This window comes from Perissodus microlepis, chromosome 7 (assembly GCF_051167445.1).
Source record: "Perissodus microlepis isolate ML-2025 ecotype Zambia chromosome 7, ASM5116744v1, whole genome shotgun sequence".
NCBI lineage: Eukaryota > Metazoa > Chordata > Actinopteri > Cichliformes > Cichlidae > Perissodus > Perissodus microlepis.
Window position 1 is genome coordinate 64574179 of NC_140467.1, and position 15985 is coordinate 64590163.

At 47.7% G+C, this 15985-nt stretch overlaps 1 protein-coding gene across 2 annotated transcripts in view; it reads left to right on the top strand.

The window, feature by feature from the left end:
• The first annotated feature begins 487 nt into the window (after positions 1-487).
• Positions 488-15985, top strand: part of LOC146384656 (carbohydrate sulfotransferase 8-like) — a 40519-nt gene continuing 25021 nt past the window's right edge. Inside the window, exon 1 of one of the 2 annotated variants that reach the window (XM_084936695.1) lies at positions 488-897. The gene's annotated coding sequence lies outside the window, so the exon portion shown is untranslated. The remainder of the gene's footprint in view (positions 898-15985) is intronic. The other variant, XM_084936696.1, reaches the window with a different exon arrangement.

A 15985-nucleotide genomic window follows, 5' to 3' on the forward strand; every position in this document is an offset into this window, starting at 1 on the left:
TAAAACTGTTGTTTTATTGACTGTATTTGTGCTCTGTTACAGAGTTTCTGGAACACCGTGCAGTATAATAACACTGGGGTCACATTAATGTGCTGTGCATCAATGACATAACTGTTCATGTGTCATTGCATAAAATTCTCTTACTGTGTGACCGCACAGATGGACGTGTACAGAAATGTCAAAGCTAACATTCAGTTTATTGTTTTCACGCGGTTTAAATGGACCTCCAGCTGTAACAGCTGAACTCATTAAAACGAAATGAATTTTTCAAACAGGACGCTCTCCTAATGTCTCCTAACTCACGGTTAGGATTAGAAGAAACAATAAAAACTAAGCAGAAGCATAAACACAAATCTGCCGAGCAGCAGTTTTAACTGCTATGATAATAAAATAAATCATAACAGTGACGTCACTCTGGTGTGTGTCTGCGTTACAAACCACATCAGATTCACCTCTGCAGCCCTGACCATCACGGGCGAATGCGGGCTTTTATTGTGGTGGTCTGACTAAACTTCCCCCGTGTCTCCCGGAGCTTGCCGGTCGGGCTCCGCCGCCCTGCTCTCCCGTCCACAGTAAACTCTCAGTCCAGTCCTTCAGCTCCGGGGCCGCTAACGAACTCAGCCCGCGGACACCGCAGCTCACCGGGGCTCACCGGCAGCTCTGCGCCCGTTAGAGCGTTTACTGAGTACCGGAGGAGGAGGGACGCCCGCAGACTTTCCGACGGAACAGAACTCCGCGGACTGCGTCCATGCTGAGCCGCACACAGGTGAGCGCCGGCGGAGCGAGGACCGGGGGCAGCGGGCGCACTTTCAGTCGGTACTCCGGTGATACTGTGACGTAGACCGGACAGCCCGACGGCGAGCTGCGGGGTTCGCGGAGCAGCTGAAAGTAAAGCAGGTGTGTTTGGAGTGCTTAGGAACACTGATGTTCCTGCAGGCTGACCCCGCCCCCCCATTAACACAGATTTAAACCGCGTTTTTTTGAGCCCGTGAAAGGTTACGGACAGGGGCGGATACAGAGAAACGGGGCCCGGGGCACAGGTAAGGAAAAAGCCCCCCTCCCAGCAGTTTTGTCCTTTTTTTGTAGCTTTTGCTGGTTTTAAACGGGGCAGCTAATTGGATAGCCGTGTTTGATGATCAGCTTGTAGTTTGTGCTCGAGCGGCCCTGATTGGTGGACGTTTCTCACATTATTTGACACCTGGAACTGTTATTGTGGCGCTCTGTGTTTGCTGCTTCCTGACTAGGTTTCACCTAAAGAAGGACCAGAAATCCAAACTTTTACTTTTACTGAAGCGTGAAAAACATTTCAGATAAAGAAATCAAAAGAACACAGACTCTTTTGTTTCTGTTCATTTATTTTTTATTTTATGTCATCCAGATGTTACATTTTTTGCTCCTCTCTAATTGTTTCCAGTTTATTTCTTTGTGTTTTTGTTTGCTCTCTTGATATTTGTTTAATCATGACAACAAAGTGATTAAAGTTGATCAGATGCTGATGGGGAAACAGAACTGATCTCTCGTGTACTCGTCTGAGGGTCTGACGTCAGTCGCAGGGGGGCGGTGCCGGGGTGTCGGTTGATGTCGCGGCGTCTGTTTCTGTGATGTCAGTGGCAGACTGAGCGCGTGCAGAGTTGCTGAAAACAAAGATGGAGATGTTTGCCGTGTGGATCCTCAGCAGCTGATCAAACAGAAAGAGCGGCGCCTGATCTTCAGGCTGCAATATCAGCTGTGGGCGGAGCCTGCACAGGTCTCAGATCCACCTGTCACGCTGACGGAGGAGGAGGAGGACGGCTGCTTCTTCTCCTTTGTCAGCAGCCGTTGAATGAAAAGCTGCGATCGCGCTGAATAATTTCTCTACTCGTGTCTAAAAATAGCCACCCGGCTGCTCCACCTGCACACGCAGCTCTGCTGCACCTACGACGACCCTCGGAGTCACCTGACCTCGGCCGTAAACAGACTGAACCAAAATAAACCGGAGCGACGGCGAGGCTGAAATAAACCCGAGCACCTCAGATTTATCGTTCATAAAACACGACCTCGAGTCTGATCTGTGTGGGTTTAGGACGAGTCACAGATCAAACTGAGGTTTTCCCCGATCGATCATTTTATAGATGTTACCTGTTAACGCTCGCCATCTGACCGCTCGGTTCAGGGAGTGCTGCTGCTGGGTGTGTTTGTTTCTCCAGCCCGGTGCGTCCCACCCTGAGCTTTCATCTGCTGGATTTCGGTGACATCACGTTAGGGCTGGGCGATATGACCCAAAATTCATATCTCGATATTCTTTAGCTGGATGGCGATATACGATATATATCTTGATATTTTTAAGCCATAAAGTAAGAACAAACAGAGTTCTTAGTCACAGCTGTGTCCCAGATGTCACACAGGCACTTTTATTAACATACAGCGTAGATGTACAAGAAAAAATGACTCAGAAATAAATTATGAGCCTTTATTAAATAATCATGCTCCATAAATAAAAGAAAACAATGTTGTTTTTGTGCATAACAAAAAGCTCACAACTGTGCAGCCAAAATGTAAACAAAGACGCTGAGCAGAATAACAAAGATTTCACAGCTGCTCTGTTCTTAACTTCTACTGCGTGACCGACAGCCTGGAGTTTGAAATCCTCTTCGTAACCGTGTCTCTGAACAGGTGCCATTTATGGTCCTTATACACACACAGTACGGTAATATTACGCTGAAGCACAGTGCGTATCACTCCGCGAGGCTCCTGACTACAGCAGCTGTAATGCTCCAACAATCCATCAAGCGGTGCGGCTCCGTAGCAAAGTCGTACTCAAACATTTTTGACAGATTGCTGAGCGTCGTGTTCCACAGAAAAGCGGTTCGCGGTCAGTCAGCACAACCAGAACTCATACATAAGGCGCGCTGTCAACTTTTGAGAAAATGAAAGGATTTTAGGCTGTGCAGCACCTCTGGGCGTTAGCGTGGTTAGCTCGTTAACACGTTGACGCCGTCCAGTCCCACGCACGGGGCGATGCGCACTAACTCGTTAACGGAGATTTGCTGCATTAATGCAGTTATGGCGTTAACGTCATTCTAACGAGATTACCGCTACCGGCAGTAAAACAGTAATCTCCAAATGTTTTCTTTTTACCGAGCAGCTCCTCTTTGATAGCTGCCGTGTCCGTCCTGTCGTTGCCTGCAGGTGAAGCGATGGGGGAGGAGGGGGAGTTGTGTTCAGTGAAGGAGAGGCGAGGCGGAGTAACGCAGCGTAGAGACAAAAGTGGACGAAAGAGAGGCAAACTTGCGGCTCCACGAGTATAATTATAACGTAACATAGACTATATCGATATAAAGGATATTGTCACATCTCTTATCTCGTATAAAAATATATCGATATTTTTAAAAAACTCAGTATATCGCCCAGTCCTACATCACGTAGACGTGTGCTGGGAGTAAGAACAATAACACGGGCGAGGTCGAGTTGTGTGCAGGTTTTACACCTGAGCTCACCTGAGACCGAGTCTGTCATTAATGGATCCATAACACTGGAGAAAACGGGACGCCGAGCGATGAGGGAAACATCTGAGCGTGCAACACCTGGATCACAAGGTCACCTGGTGGGAGGTGACCTGTCTCTGAACAGGTAACAGGTGTACACAGCGTCTCTCGGGCAGCTTGTGTCAGAGCCAGTCAGCGGGAGATCGCCCCCTGCAGGAACTGAGCGTCACTGAGTCTCTGTTTGAACCTGTGGATTCATCACAGACTGGATGTCATGACCACATCCAGTCACAGAGACGTGTCGGGGTCGCTTTAATGATGGCAGCTGATTGGTCGCAGACATGGTCCCCGTCTTTAAAGATCACCGGATCATTGCAGTCTCAGTAACTGTGGTCGTGTCGCGGGCTCCGCCCACTGCTCTTCCAGGTGTGACTGTTGTGTAACCCTCTGCTGGAACTTCTGGACTCGAACTTCCTGTATCGATCATGTGTTACTGCGTCTTGCTCCACAGTTGTGTTGTACAATGACAATAAAGGGCTTTTCTATTCTATTCTATTATGTTTGCAAGCGTGGCTCCATTTCTAAGAGTTTATGATCCTGAGTCTGTGGACGTCACAAACGTCTGTCTCATAAAGGTGGTTCGCTTGGTTTTCTCGTCCTTCTGCCTGTGAGGGACTGATTGGTGCTGCTGCTGATTCAAGTGCATATTAGCATACAGTAGTGTGTGTGTGTGTGTGTGTGTGTGTGTGTGTGTGTGTGTGTGTGTGTTGGATAAACTGACAGTGTGGTACCAGGTTCGTGGCAGTTAATCTGGAGGCGGGTCTGAGCGCTGCTGTGCTGCAGTTTCCTTTGAAGTGGAGCAGGACGTGTTTGTGCGTTCCTCTGACAGAAACAGTCGTATCGTGTGTCGACTCGTTTCAGCTGCACTTTCACCGTGTGAGGATTCAATTACCATAAGCACCTTTAATCTGAGCCGACGGCCTCGCCGAGGAAACTCGATCCCTCCTGCTAACGAGGAGAGCCGCGCTGCAGGATGCTGAGGCTCTTCTTCCAGGCTGCCGGCATGAATAACACATCGGAGAGGGACACCTCCGCCCCTGAAGAGTGCCTCCATCGGTCTCTACAGGGGCACAGGGTCCTGAACAGTCATCTACTAACCACAGGCAGCACCGAGCTTCACCGGAGAGCTTTCAGACCAACACCTACACCACCCACAGCTGAGGGCGGTGTGAGAGTCTCACCTCACGTTTATCAATGTTAAACTGATTAATCTATTTTAGAAAGTATGGAAACATCTGTCCATCGTCCCATGTTCAGCTGTGATTTGAACTGAGTGCATGAACACAGACACCGTCCAGCTGTTTCCGGTCCGAGCGTCTGATTGGATGAAGCTCTCTGCAGCAGGTCTCCGCGTCTTTCTTCAAAATAAAATTGTAGCGTTCGTGCCCGACCTCTCCAGCTCTTCATCAGCTCGGTTCACCTGCAGCTCGTCTGTCATGTGATGGGGTTTCTCCGCCCATCGGGGTCAAGTCAAGTCATCTTTATTTATATAGCACATTTAAAAGACATCAAGTGTCGGCCAAAGTGCTGAACAGAGGGATGACATAATAAAAATAATTAAAATAGATAAGATGAAAACATTATAGAAACATTGTAAGACATCCATATATGTTTGTAAAAAAATGTGTACATGCAAATATGCACATACATATACAAAAATGTACACATTCACACACAAGCACACATACGTGAACATAAAATACATGCAAACATTATCCAATGAGATAAAAGACCAGAATCGCTGAAACAGAATAAAAGAAAGCCTTGGGAAATAGGAAGGGCTTCAGATTCGATTTGAAGACTTCCAAGGATGAAGAGGATTTTATGAAAGGGGGAAGGCTGTTCCAGAGTCTCGGTGGCAATGGAGAAAGCCCTGTCACCTCTAGATTTGAGCTGGGAGCGTTGAACTGATAACAGCATCTGACTGGAGGAGCGCAGAGATCGAGTGGGTCGGTGCAGGCTAAGAAGATCTGAAATGTAACCTGGAGCCAAACCATGGAGAGCTTTAAAAACAAATAATAAAACCTTAAAATCGATTCTATGTTTAACTGGTAGCCAATGTAGAGATGCGAGTACCGGGGTAATACTCTCTCTCTTTCTGGTACCCGTCAGGAGCCTTGCGGCTGCATTTTGAACAAGTTGCAGGCGGGACAGGCTTGAGTGACAGATGCCTAAGTAGAGAGAGTTACAGTAGTCAAGACGTGACGATAGGAAGGCATGAAACCAAGATTTTTTTACGTGGGGATGTACATGAGCTGATAATGGGCCCAAATTGTTTCTTATGAGACTAACAGAGTCCTGCTTACCGAAGATTATCATGTCGGTTTTGTCATGGTTTAGTTTGAGAAGGTTCAGAGACATCCAGCAATGTATGTCGCTAAGACACTCTGAGACTTTCTGCAGCGTACTGTCAGCACCTGGTTTTAGAGAGAGGTAGAACTGTGTATCGTCTGCACGAGAGTGACAGGAGATCTGGTGTTTCTGAAAAATGGAGCCTAATGCGAGCATGTATAAGGAGAACAAGACCGGGCCCAGAATAGAGCCCTGAGGTATTCCACAGGTGAGTGTAGCTGGGAGGAGTATTTGTTACCCAGCATCACAGAGTAGGATCTGCTCTCCAGGTAAGAGGCAAACCATGTTAGAGCAGAACCTTGAATGCCGACACGTCTTTAGACGGTTCAATAGGATTGTGTGGTCGACAGTGTCAAATGCTGTGCTCAGGTGTAAAAGGATTACAACTGTGCTTTTTCCAGAGTCAGCAGCTAGAAGCACATCATTGAACACCTTCAGTAGAGACTCTGTGCTGTGGAAGGCTCTGAAACCAGACTGATATTTATCCAGAATATTATGCGTGTCTAAGAATGAGGAAAGTTGGTGGAGGACAACTTTCTCAAGAACTTTAGACAAAAATGGCAGCTTAGAGATTGGTCTGAAAATACCAAGAACTGACGGGTCCAAACCAGGTTTTTCAGAAGCAGCTGAACAACAGCTTGTTTAAACGAATGAGGAACAGTTCCATACGAGATGCTGCCATTTACAATAACGAGGATGTTAGGGCCGACTGTCTTCAGCACATCTCTGAGAGGTAGGTAACACATCCAAGGGGCACGTAGTTGGTTTCATGTGCATTATTATATCAGTGAGATGGGATAATGAAACTGGTTTAAATTCGGAGAAAAAGAATGAACATCCAGGTGGTTCATAAGGGTCTTGGGATGGGAGCGGGATATGTGCTCGGATATCATCAATGTTTTCAGTAAAGAACTTTCGTGTGAGGCCGTCTCACCCCACAGGCTGGTGTCCGCACACCTGTGCAGGTGTTTAAGCACTGCTTCATTTCACTGCTCTGATTATTAGCTCAGAGCTAACATCTTAGCCTATTGCTAACACAATGAAATATAAGGACGAAGGTGGAGGTTTGTTCTCACCCTGTTTTTAAGTGTTGATTTTATGTTAAAGGTGGAGGTGAGGAGCTGGGTAAGGTTTTCTCCTCAGTGTGTTTTGCTTGTTTGTGTATCTGAAGCACTTTTGACCACCTGTCTGCTCCACCTGTCCTCTCCACCTGCCCGTGTGTCAGACAGGGCTCTGTGGGTCTGAATGAGTCCTTTGTGTGGAAAGTTTGAGCCGGTCATCAGAGGTCATTCTAGTTAATAATTCGCTCTAACTGCGGCGGCGGGTGAGAAACCGCCTCCAGATATCGGGGGCGGCGGTATCTGGATCGCCAGTGATTAAGAGTAGCTGTGCAGCCGGCGGGCTCAGAGGATTAGTGACATTAATGATGAGAACAAAGCGACGCTGCTGCTCAGCAGCTTGTTTAGTTCTGCCTTTCAGCGTGTTTCATTATTCATTTGGCTCGCTGGAGCCAGACTGCTGTGACCCACTGCTGTGGGAATGAGCCGGGCTTGTATGGATTTATTTAGACTCAGAAACACCCCAGAGAATTAACCTGGGACAGCTTAAAGCCACGATCACACATTTATAGGAGCTCCACCTCCAGCTTCTTCTGTCTGCTCCACTCGCAGCAGGAAAAAAAACCTCCAAACAGACTCAACGGGAGAAAAATGGACCAAAGTCCCTGTGCTGGTAGCTGTTTAATCAAGTTAGAAACTCGGGGAAAGTATTTATCCATCACCAACAGACCCACTGGTTTAAAGTCCAAATGACCAACTCCAGGTTTGAGAGAGGCCCAAACGTAAGCAGTCCCATCTCCAAGTACATGGCCCAAACCACGTCCAAAACCAGTTCAGTATCTGGGTCAATGTCCAGCTACAGGTCCAAAGTCCAGCTACAGGTCCAAAGTCCAAAACAAGATTTAAAGCAGAGAACTAAACTAGCCCCAAAGTCCAGGATCGGGTCTGACTCCAGGACAACAGACAAAACTAAGACCAGGTCTGACTGAGACCGAGTCTGACTGAGACCGAGTCTGACTGAGACCGTGTCCGACTGAGACTGGGTCTGACTGAGACCAGGTCTCGATCAGGTCTGACTCCAGATTGAAAGCAAACACAAAAACTGGCTCCAGCAGTCGCCCCACGCCCCGAGTCCCACACCAGTCCACAGCTCTGGGCGTGTGTTGGTGTGTTAGTATGATGGAGAGGTGCCTCTCTTCTGATAACCTACAACTTTTACTCATCATATAAATCATGACATTTATCACGTGACCTGATCAGCTCGTCCGAGTTCAGGAGAGGCACGGAGAGAACGTAGGGAACAGATGGAAAAGGTGACGATAAGCCGGAGTGACCTCACACTTAACGCAGGACCTCCACCCGGCTGTCCACCTCGTGCTGCAGCTCGCGGATAAACGTGAACGGAGGTGGAGATTTCCGTATATGTTATCCCATAAGATTAGAGTCCCATAACGGAATGACAGGGATTAATCTTCCCAGCTCGCATCGAGGGGACCACACAAGCCCTTTATTGTGCCGGAGGAGGTGGCTTATCAACTCATCGGATTTGCAGATTATATTCCTGATTATGTTTATTTCATATTTCCGTGCAGTTATCCATAAGGACTGGCAGAGTATTTCAGCTGAGGTGATTCAAAGATCAGAAAGCTGCATTGCCACAAATGCTCCTGTCAGAGGCGCAGTTTGACATTTCTCATTAAATGTGATGCTTATAATAAATCCTAAATTCCTTTATTAAAATAAAAGATGTCCATGGGGACGTATGTTTCTTTTTCAGGGAGTAAAAGTAGGAGACATCCAAGAAAATTACATTTTTATTCCTGGGTAAATGATGGAAACATGAATTAGATTTTGAATTCTGGATTTAACAGGAAGCCAAAACAGGAGAAATCTACTCTCTCCTTCTAGTCCCTGTCAGGACTCTTGCTGCAGCATTTTGGATTAGCTGAAGGCTTTTCAGGGAGTTTTTTGGACATCCTAATAATAATGAATTACAGTCGTCCAGCCTGGAAGTAATAAATGCATGAACTAGTTTTTCAGCGTCACTCTGAGACAGGATATTTCTAACTTTAGAGATGTTGCACAAATGGAAGAAAGCAGTCTTACATATTTGTTTAATATGTGCGTTGAAGGACATGTCCTGGTCAAAAATGACTCCAAGGTTCCTCACAGTGTTACTGGAGGCCAAGGTAATGCCATCCAGAGTATGAATCTGGTTAGATACCATATTTCTAAGATTTTCAGGGCCGAGTACAATAACCTCAGTTTGATCTGAATTAAGAAGCAGAAAGTTAGCGGCCATCCAGGTCTTTATGTCTTTAAGACATTCCTGCAGTTTAACTCATTGGTGTGTGTTATCTGGCTTCATGGACAGATAGAGCTGGGTGTCATCAGCATAGCAGTGTAAATGTATGCTATGTCTTCTAATGATGCTGCCTAAGGGAAGCATGTATAATGTAAACAGAACTGGTCCTAGCACTGAACCCTGTGGAACTCCATAATTAACCTCAGTGTGCTCCCATTAAACGAGGTGTTTGAATCCGTTTCATCTCCTCCGTCAGTCAGACACAGTGTCAGAGGAACAGGTGACCCAGAGTAAAATGGTGAGACTAAGATGAGTGCTGCAGAAGAACAAAGCAGTGTTATGTCAGCTGACATGGTAAATTATTTCTGAGACTTCAAACTGGACCCACCTGCTCAGCTCGGTCCCACAGCCCGATGAGACACTGAGTATATGAAGTGTTTGTTTTACTCACTGAATGTTCACTGTGATAAACATACGAACAGGTCAGACCATCGTCAGTTACCATGGTGATCTGTCTCCGTTATACACCATCAGTTAATCTCGTTTCGTGGTGACACCCGCTGTGCCGAAAACAGCGGACGGAGTCGAGAAGGCAGGAAGTAGAAAACTGATTTGGGCCGCGAGGATGATCAGTTAACGTCCACGTACGCGGCAGCGGCACAGAAACTCCTGCTGTGTGTCGAGCGCTGTGCTGTTACTGCTGCTGAGTGTGAGGAGCTGAACTCAGTGATCAGGGAAGCACAGTGGAAAGTCCACAGTATCAAACAAGCTGCAGAAACGCCACTCGTGCCTCCGCTCGCTTTCCAGCTCGGGTCACCTTCATTTCAGGGGCAGCGTGGGACTCTTTGTCCCCGAGCTCGGGCTCGTTTCTCAGCCCGCACGGCGTCCTTGGCCTCATCCTGAACTCTGAACAATTAGCACTAAACGGTTTGAGCGAGTCGCTGCAGCCTCGCTCACGCAGCCCATTTTCTGTCTTTGTATCTGCACACAAAGCAGAGCGAAAGACCGACTGTAACCGTGATGATGGAGGCTGTCCCAGCGTCTGTGGTGCAGCTACACAGAGGTGAAATTTCTCGGTGAGCTGCTTACTGTTAAAAATGACTTCTTTATCTGCTTTCTTTGCCCTCCTGGGCAGCCGCCTGCACAAGCTCTCATTTTATGTACCAACTGTACCCAAGTGTTCAGGCTGCTGTCTCATTAGCAGCCTGAACACTTTGACTTCAACCAAACCGGCGTGTGAACAGGTCCTGCAGGTACGAGGCTGCTGAATGATTCCTGTAGGAACCGTGAATAACTCAGGATACTCTCCCGGTCCTGCTGGAGAGCACCGCAACGACAAAGTCAGCACACGTATTTGTTCTTAAAACACTTTACTTTCAGATATTAAGAGAACAAAAGTTTGAAGAAAAGTGAGGAAATCAGGAGCTTCTGCAAACATGTTCCTGTAACTTGATTGCAGCTGTTGGTGGGACTCGTCTTCATCCTGCAGCTGTGGAGGAACACGAGCCCAGACCAGCAGACTCTGTGCTTGTACTGTGTCACACTTTATTCCATATTTTCTTTGTAGTTTCTCCCTCAGTGCCGTTAGCGTGAGTTCTCCTGTTGCAGTTTACCCTGATTGTTGTTTCCTGTCGTTCACGCTCGTTTGTTCCGTGGTTTCCTTCAGCGTGTCAATAATCTGTGAGCGCTGCAGTCACAATATTGACGCAGCTCAAAACGTCTGCGGCGGTTCGATGACAGCGGGCGTTTCCTGTTTCAGAGTGTTGATGATGTCGCTCAGGGAGGTGTGATTGTGGTGTACGGCGTGGAGCTCTGCCATCACACTGCAGGATATCCATCTCCTGCCGTCATGTTAATCCGGGCGCGGCAGGATCGAAGCGTCCTTGCCGAGCGGTTAGCTGGAGGTCCAGAGTTTGACTCGGCAAGGACGTGAGGAGGGGACGTCCTCTCGACTCTTCGTTGTGACTCGTTCCTCTGAGTTTCCTGCCGTGTTTTTGGTTTTCTGACTAAATGAATCTTCAGTTGGGACTGCGACCTGTTTGGGGGAAAATACTCAGAAACCTGATTATTTGTTCTCAGTATTTCATGCTTCATTAGACGCAGCCTGATGGTTTTTCTTTAATCCTGCCAACAAACACTCAAACCAGCCTGGCTGGATTATTTCTGCACGCAGCGTCTCGTTCTCAGCCTCCCTGTTTTATTTAAATGCAGGCTGTTTTATCCTCTTTTCAGCAGAATGAGCTGCTGCAGCGTGATGCTGTAAATCATCAGCCACTCGTCGCTAACAGAAACCTTAATAACACATTTATTATTATTAGAGGGACAAAAGTTTCTGCTGTAAAACTTCAGAAAACAGAACAAAGCGTCTCAGCGGTGATCTCGGACGTCGAGGTCGTGCTCGATCCGCCTGCGGCTGAAAACCGTCCTTATCACAAACAGATTACAGCCACTGCTTTAAGAGCGATGATAAAATCAACGTGGTGCTCTTCGTTTCCTGTGTTATAAATCAGACTGTTGGAGAGGGGAGTGATTCACTCGCCATTTACTCTCCGAGCTCCGGCGAAGCTGTGAAAACCAAGCTGGAAACCGACACCCTCAAAGTAAAAGCTGTGCTGCACTGCTTAAACCAACATATTTCAAAAGTCAAGACTTTTACTTTGACGGTCTCTGTTTCTGGTTACGAGGTTTTGGTGCAGCTCCACCAACCGACCACTTGATGAGTACATGCTTCCCTAGCAACGGTTGCCAGGCAGTCACCTGTGTAACTGAGGCCTCAGTTCAGTATTAAGATTTACCGTGGTAACAGTTTCCATGGTGACGATAGCACACTACAGAGCCGTGCCTTAAACGAAACATTGACGCAAAAAATTTGTCAAATTTTTTCTAATTAAATTATTCGAAATACTCAATCAGTTGTTGCAGCCCTTCTGTGATATAATATAATATAGTTTAATACAGTGTTTCCCAACCACTGGGCCACGGGACATAGGTGTGCCGTGAGAAATGATCAGGTGAGCCGTGGAAGATTATCTGGTTCCACCTGATTAGTACTCTGAGGCAGCGGTCCTCAGCATTTTTTACTTCATGGACAGGTTTATGTACAACAATATTTTCACGGACCGGCTTTTAAGGTGTCGCAGATAAATACAACAAAATAAAACCGGTACCAAAAACAGAAGATTTATTCATAACACACAAGGAAACAGAGTTAACGATAAAAACGATTAAAAAGAAACGATAAAACCGTGAAAACCATAAATTTCAAACCCGAGCCTCAACTCTCGCAGCCCAGTACCAAACGGACCGCCGTTCTAAGTAATCAGTGTGAGTAACGGGCAGAACAATGACATTCTCTTCCACTAGAGGGCAGTACAACTACCTGCTCTAATTCAGTGGGTCGCCAACTGCCAGTAAGACAGAAGACGACGAAGAAGAAATGACAATAGTCATGCTGTGAGACGACGCAGCGTCTCACAGCTGGAAAAGTAATTGAAAAAGAAAAGTAGTCAGTGTGACCTGGTCCTGGAGGAAACTCCGACCCAGATGAAGGCCCCAGCATGAGCAGTGGTCAGAAGGAAGCAAAAAAGGTAAACTGGGGACAAACCGAGCCAATTCTGCTCTGCCTGGAGTGCGGGGGGAAATGATCCTGTGCTTTTTGTGACATTTTTGTTTTTGCTGTGTGATTTTTGTAATGTGAAACATATGCCATGGCTCCAAAAGGTTGGAAACACTGGTTTAATTTGTACAGTATGACAGATTGGTGACATCACAGCACCGACACCCGTTTTGAAGCCTTGGGAGGCCTTATTGATTTATTTTCATTTTAATCATTTCTAAGTCTAAGGAAGTCCACTCCATGCCTCCTAGGTCAGCTCTTTCCACAGGGCGGAGGCCGGGGCATAAACCCGGCCACACTGCAGAGGTGATCTCTCTCAGCTGGTCTAGGAACACCTAAGTGCCAGGAGGAGGAGTTGGAGGAGGAGCAGGAGGAGGCTGGGAAGCTTCTGTGGATAGACCCTGAGCTGGATCAGCAGCAGAGGATGGGTGGAATAAATAAACAGACTGATTGGCTGGATCCATTTATGCGTGTCACATGATCAGCTGAAAACATCTGAAACCATCACAGAGTCTCTCAGCACAAAACACAAAAGTTAGTTTGTGTGGCCTGCAGATACAGACACTGCGGCAGTGTGTGTGTGTGTGTGTGCGTGCGTGTGTGTTTGTGCGTGTGTGTGTGTGTGTGTGTGTGTGTTATGGGCTCACCTGCTGTGACGCTGCAGACGGAAACAGAAACAGTTCCTGCTCAGCCTCATGGGAGCAGGAAGTGTGCAGTCAGCAGGAGAGGTGGCTGTGCAGTAAAAACAAACGCACACACACACAGAGCAGGTAAACAGCCAGTGATGGCATTGGTTTTAGTCCTGTGACGGCGCCCTCCTGTGGTCATGTCAAAGTGTACCTGCTTGATCAGTTATCGTCATAGAAACCAGGATGGAGGCGCTTCACGTGTCCCTATAAGTCGTATCTTCTCTTGTTCAGGCGCAGTGCTGCCACCTAGTGGTGCAGGTGTGGTCCAGCACAGAGTTTGTGGAGCCACCTGTTGGTAAAGATGACTCTGTGTACGAGAGTGAGTTTCCGGCACAGTCAGGAGTTTTCGGGAGTTTTACTCGTCTGCCACATGGATCACAGTCATTTGACTTTCAGGCTTTTTTTGGGGGGGGCAGAAGGACGTGAGTGTGTCAGGATGGAGTAGGGCCGTGTGATATAACGATATATATCAGATAACGATATGAAAACGTCCATCGTTTCATGTTACGCTATCGTTTGTTTCGTGGTGTCGCAAAATAAACTGTTTACGGCAACATTTTCATGGTTTTGATGGTCACTGTAGAATTTCTTGAAATTCTCTCTTTCTCTTATATTTAATGTAACCACACTACGGACGGACAAGCACCTGTTTTTACTCGTCGTCGTTAGCAACAACGGCGGTAAAACCATTGCGTGGCTCTGCCATCCGCTTGTTTATTTTCCACATAAACCTTTCACAATAAAGCTGAAGATCCTGTTGAGACTTTTCAAAATAAACTGAATCACATGGTGGGCGGTGGTGATAACCTGCAGGTCGCTGTGCATTGATCAATGCTGTGGAAACAGAAAATAAACTGAAGGAGCTTTAAAAGCTCAGTGTTGAAGGCCAACGAGAGCGAGCAACCTGAGAACCAAAGTCTAATGAAGACGTTATTAAAGGAGCGTCTGAGTGAGCACAGCTGATCGATCAGCTGATTGTGAGTTTTCAGGAAGCACTGGAGGACCAGGAGCAGCTCTCGTTTTCCTCCCCCACCACTCGTAAATCACCCTCATGTTCTCCATCATTCTCTCGGTCAGAGCGTGAGTGGGCGGACGCCGAAATGATCCTCGTGGGGAAAAGAGTCACAGGAAGTAGAACGGAAGTAGAACGTCATGTTATTGCACATGCTCAGTTCCCACAGAGAGAGCAGGTTTGTGATATTCTGACAGGAAGTGAAAGTGTCACGCTCCACCAGACTCCATTCACAAAACCAGGAATTTAACCTCCAATGAGCTGTCGGAGGCCTTTGACAGTGTGTCACTGGTTTTGCGTTTGGCTGTGGTCAGTGTCACAGCTGGCAGCACGAGGTGACACCTGGACCCTGCAGAGGCCGCACAGGTTGTTCAACTCCTCCAGGATGGCACATCAGTACATGCCATCGTCAGGTTTGCTGTGTCTCCCAGCACCGTCTGAGGAGCACAGAGGAGACTTCAGGAGATGGACGGTTACTGGACTGGGCCGTAGAAGGCCTTAACCCATCAGCAGGACCACTATCTGCTCCTTTGTGCAAAGAGGAAGACCTGTAGCAGGTCACTGGTGTGAACGTTTCTGACCAAACAATCAGAAATAGACTTCATGAAGTTTGCCTGAGGGCCACATGTCCTGTAGTGGGCCCACGCTCACTGCCGTAGAACACCAGAACCGGCAGGTCCACCGCTGCTGCCCGGCTCTGCAGAGATGAGGGCGGGCTCAGCCTGAGCACACGTGTCAGAGCTGAAAGTGTCTGGAGAACGCCGGCTCTGCGGCTCGGTGGTGGGTCAGTGATGGTTGGGTATCCATGGAGGGATGCGGACCTCTACAGGTATATTGCCATGGTGACTTCTGTCCTCTGTGGGAGGGGACAGCTACAAAATAATGTCAACAATGATGTAAGACTTACTGCAGACGTCCGTGTTTGATGAGAACGATTCATTTTATTGGAAACACTCACAGTGAAACTCTCCTCTGTGGTGACCACCTCCTCCTCCTCCTCCTCCTCCTCAGGAGGTGCAGCATGGCTCCAACGGCCACCCCGACCTTCACCTGCAGCTTCCGTGGAGGTTTCAGCCTATCAGCATCCAGCCAGCGTGCAGCTGTTTGGGGGTTTCATGTGGATCTTTCCATCGTGTGTGTAATGGCTGTGGGGTGTGGTTGTCACCCTGCTGGGCGGGCGGTGTCGACACTCATGTTTGTGAGGTGATGGAGGGTGCTTGATAACAACCTGAGCGTGAGGCGGTGTAAAATTTTCACATTTATACTGCAGGTGGAGCTGCCGGGAGGCTGACTGGTCACACCCACAGCGCCACTATTTGGACACTTACCACCACTAGGGGGGCACTGCTGCTCTCAGGTGTGCATGTGCTCAGAGAGACAATAAAGGTACTGAGGCAGCAGGAGTGTGGTTGGAGGAGGTGGAGCAGGT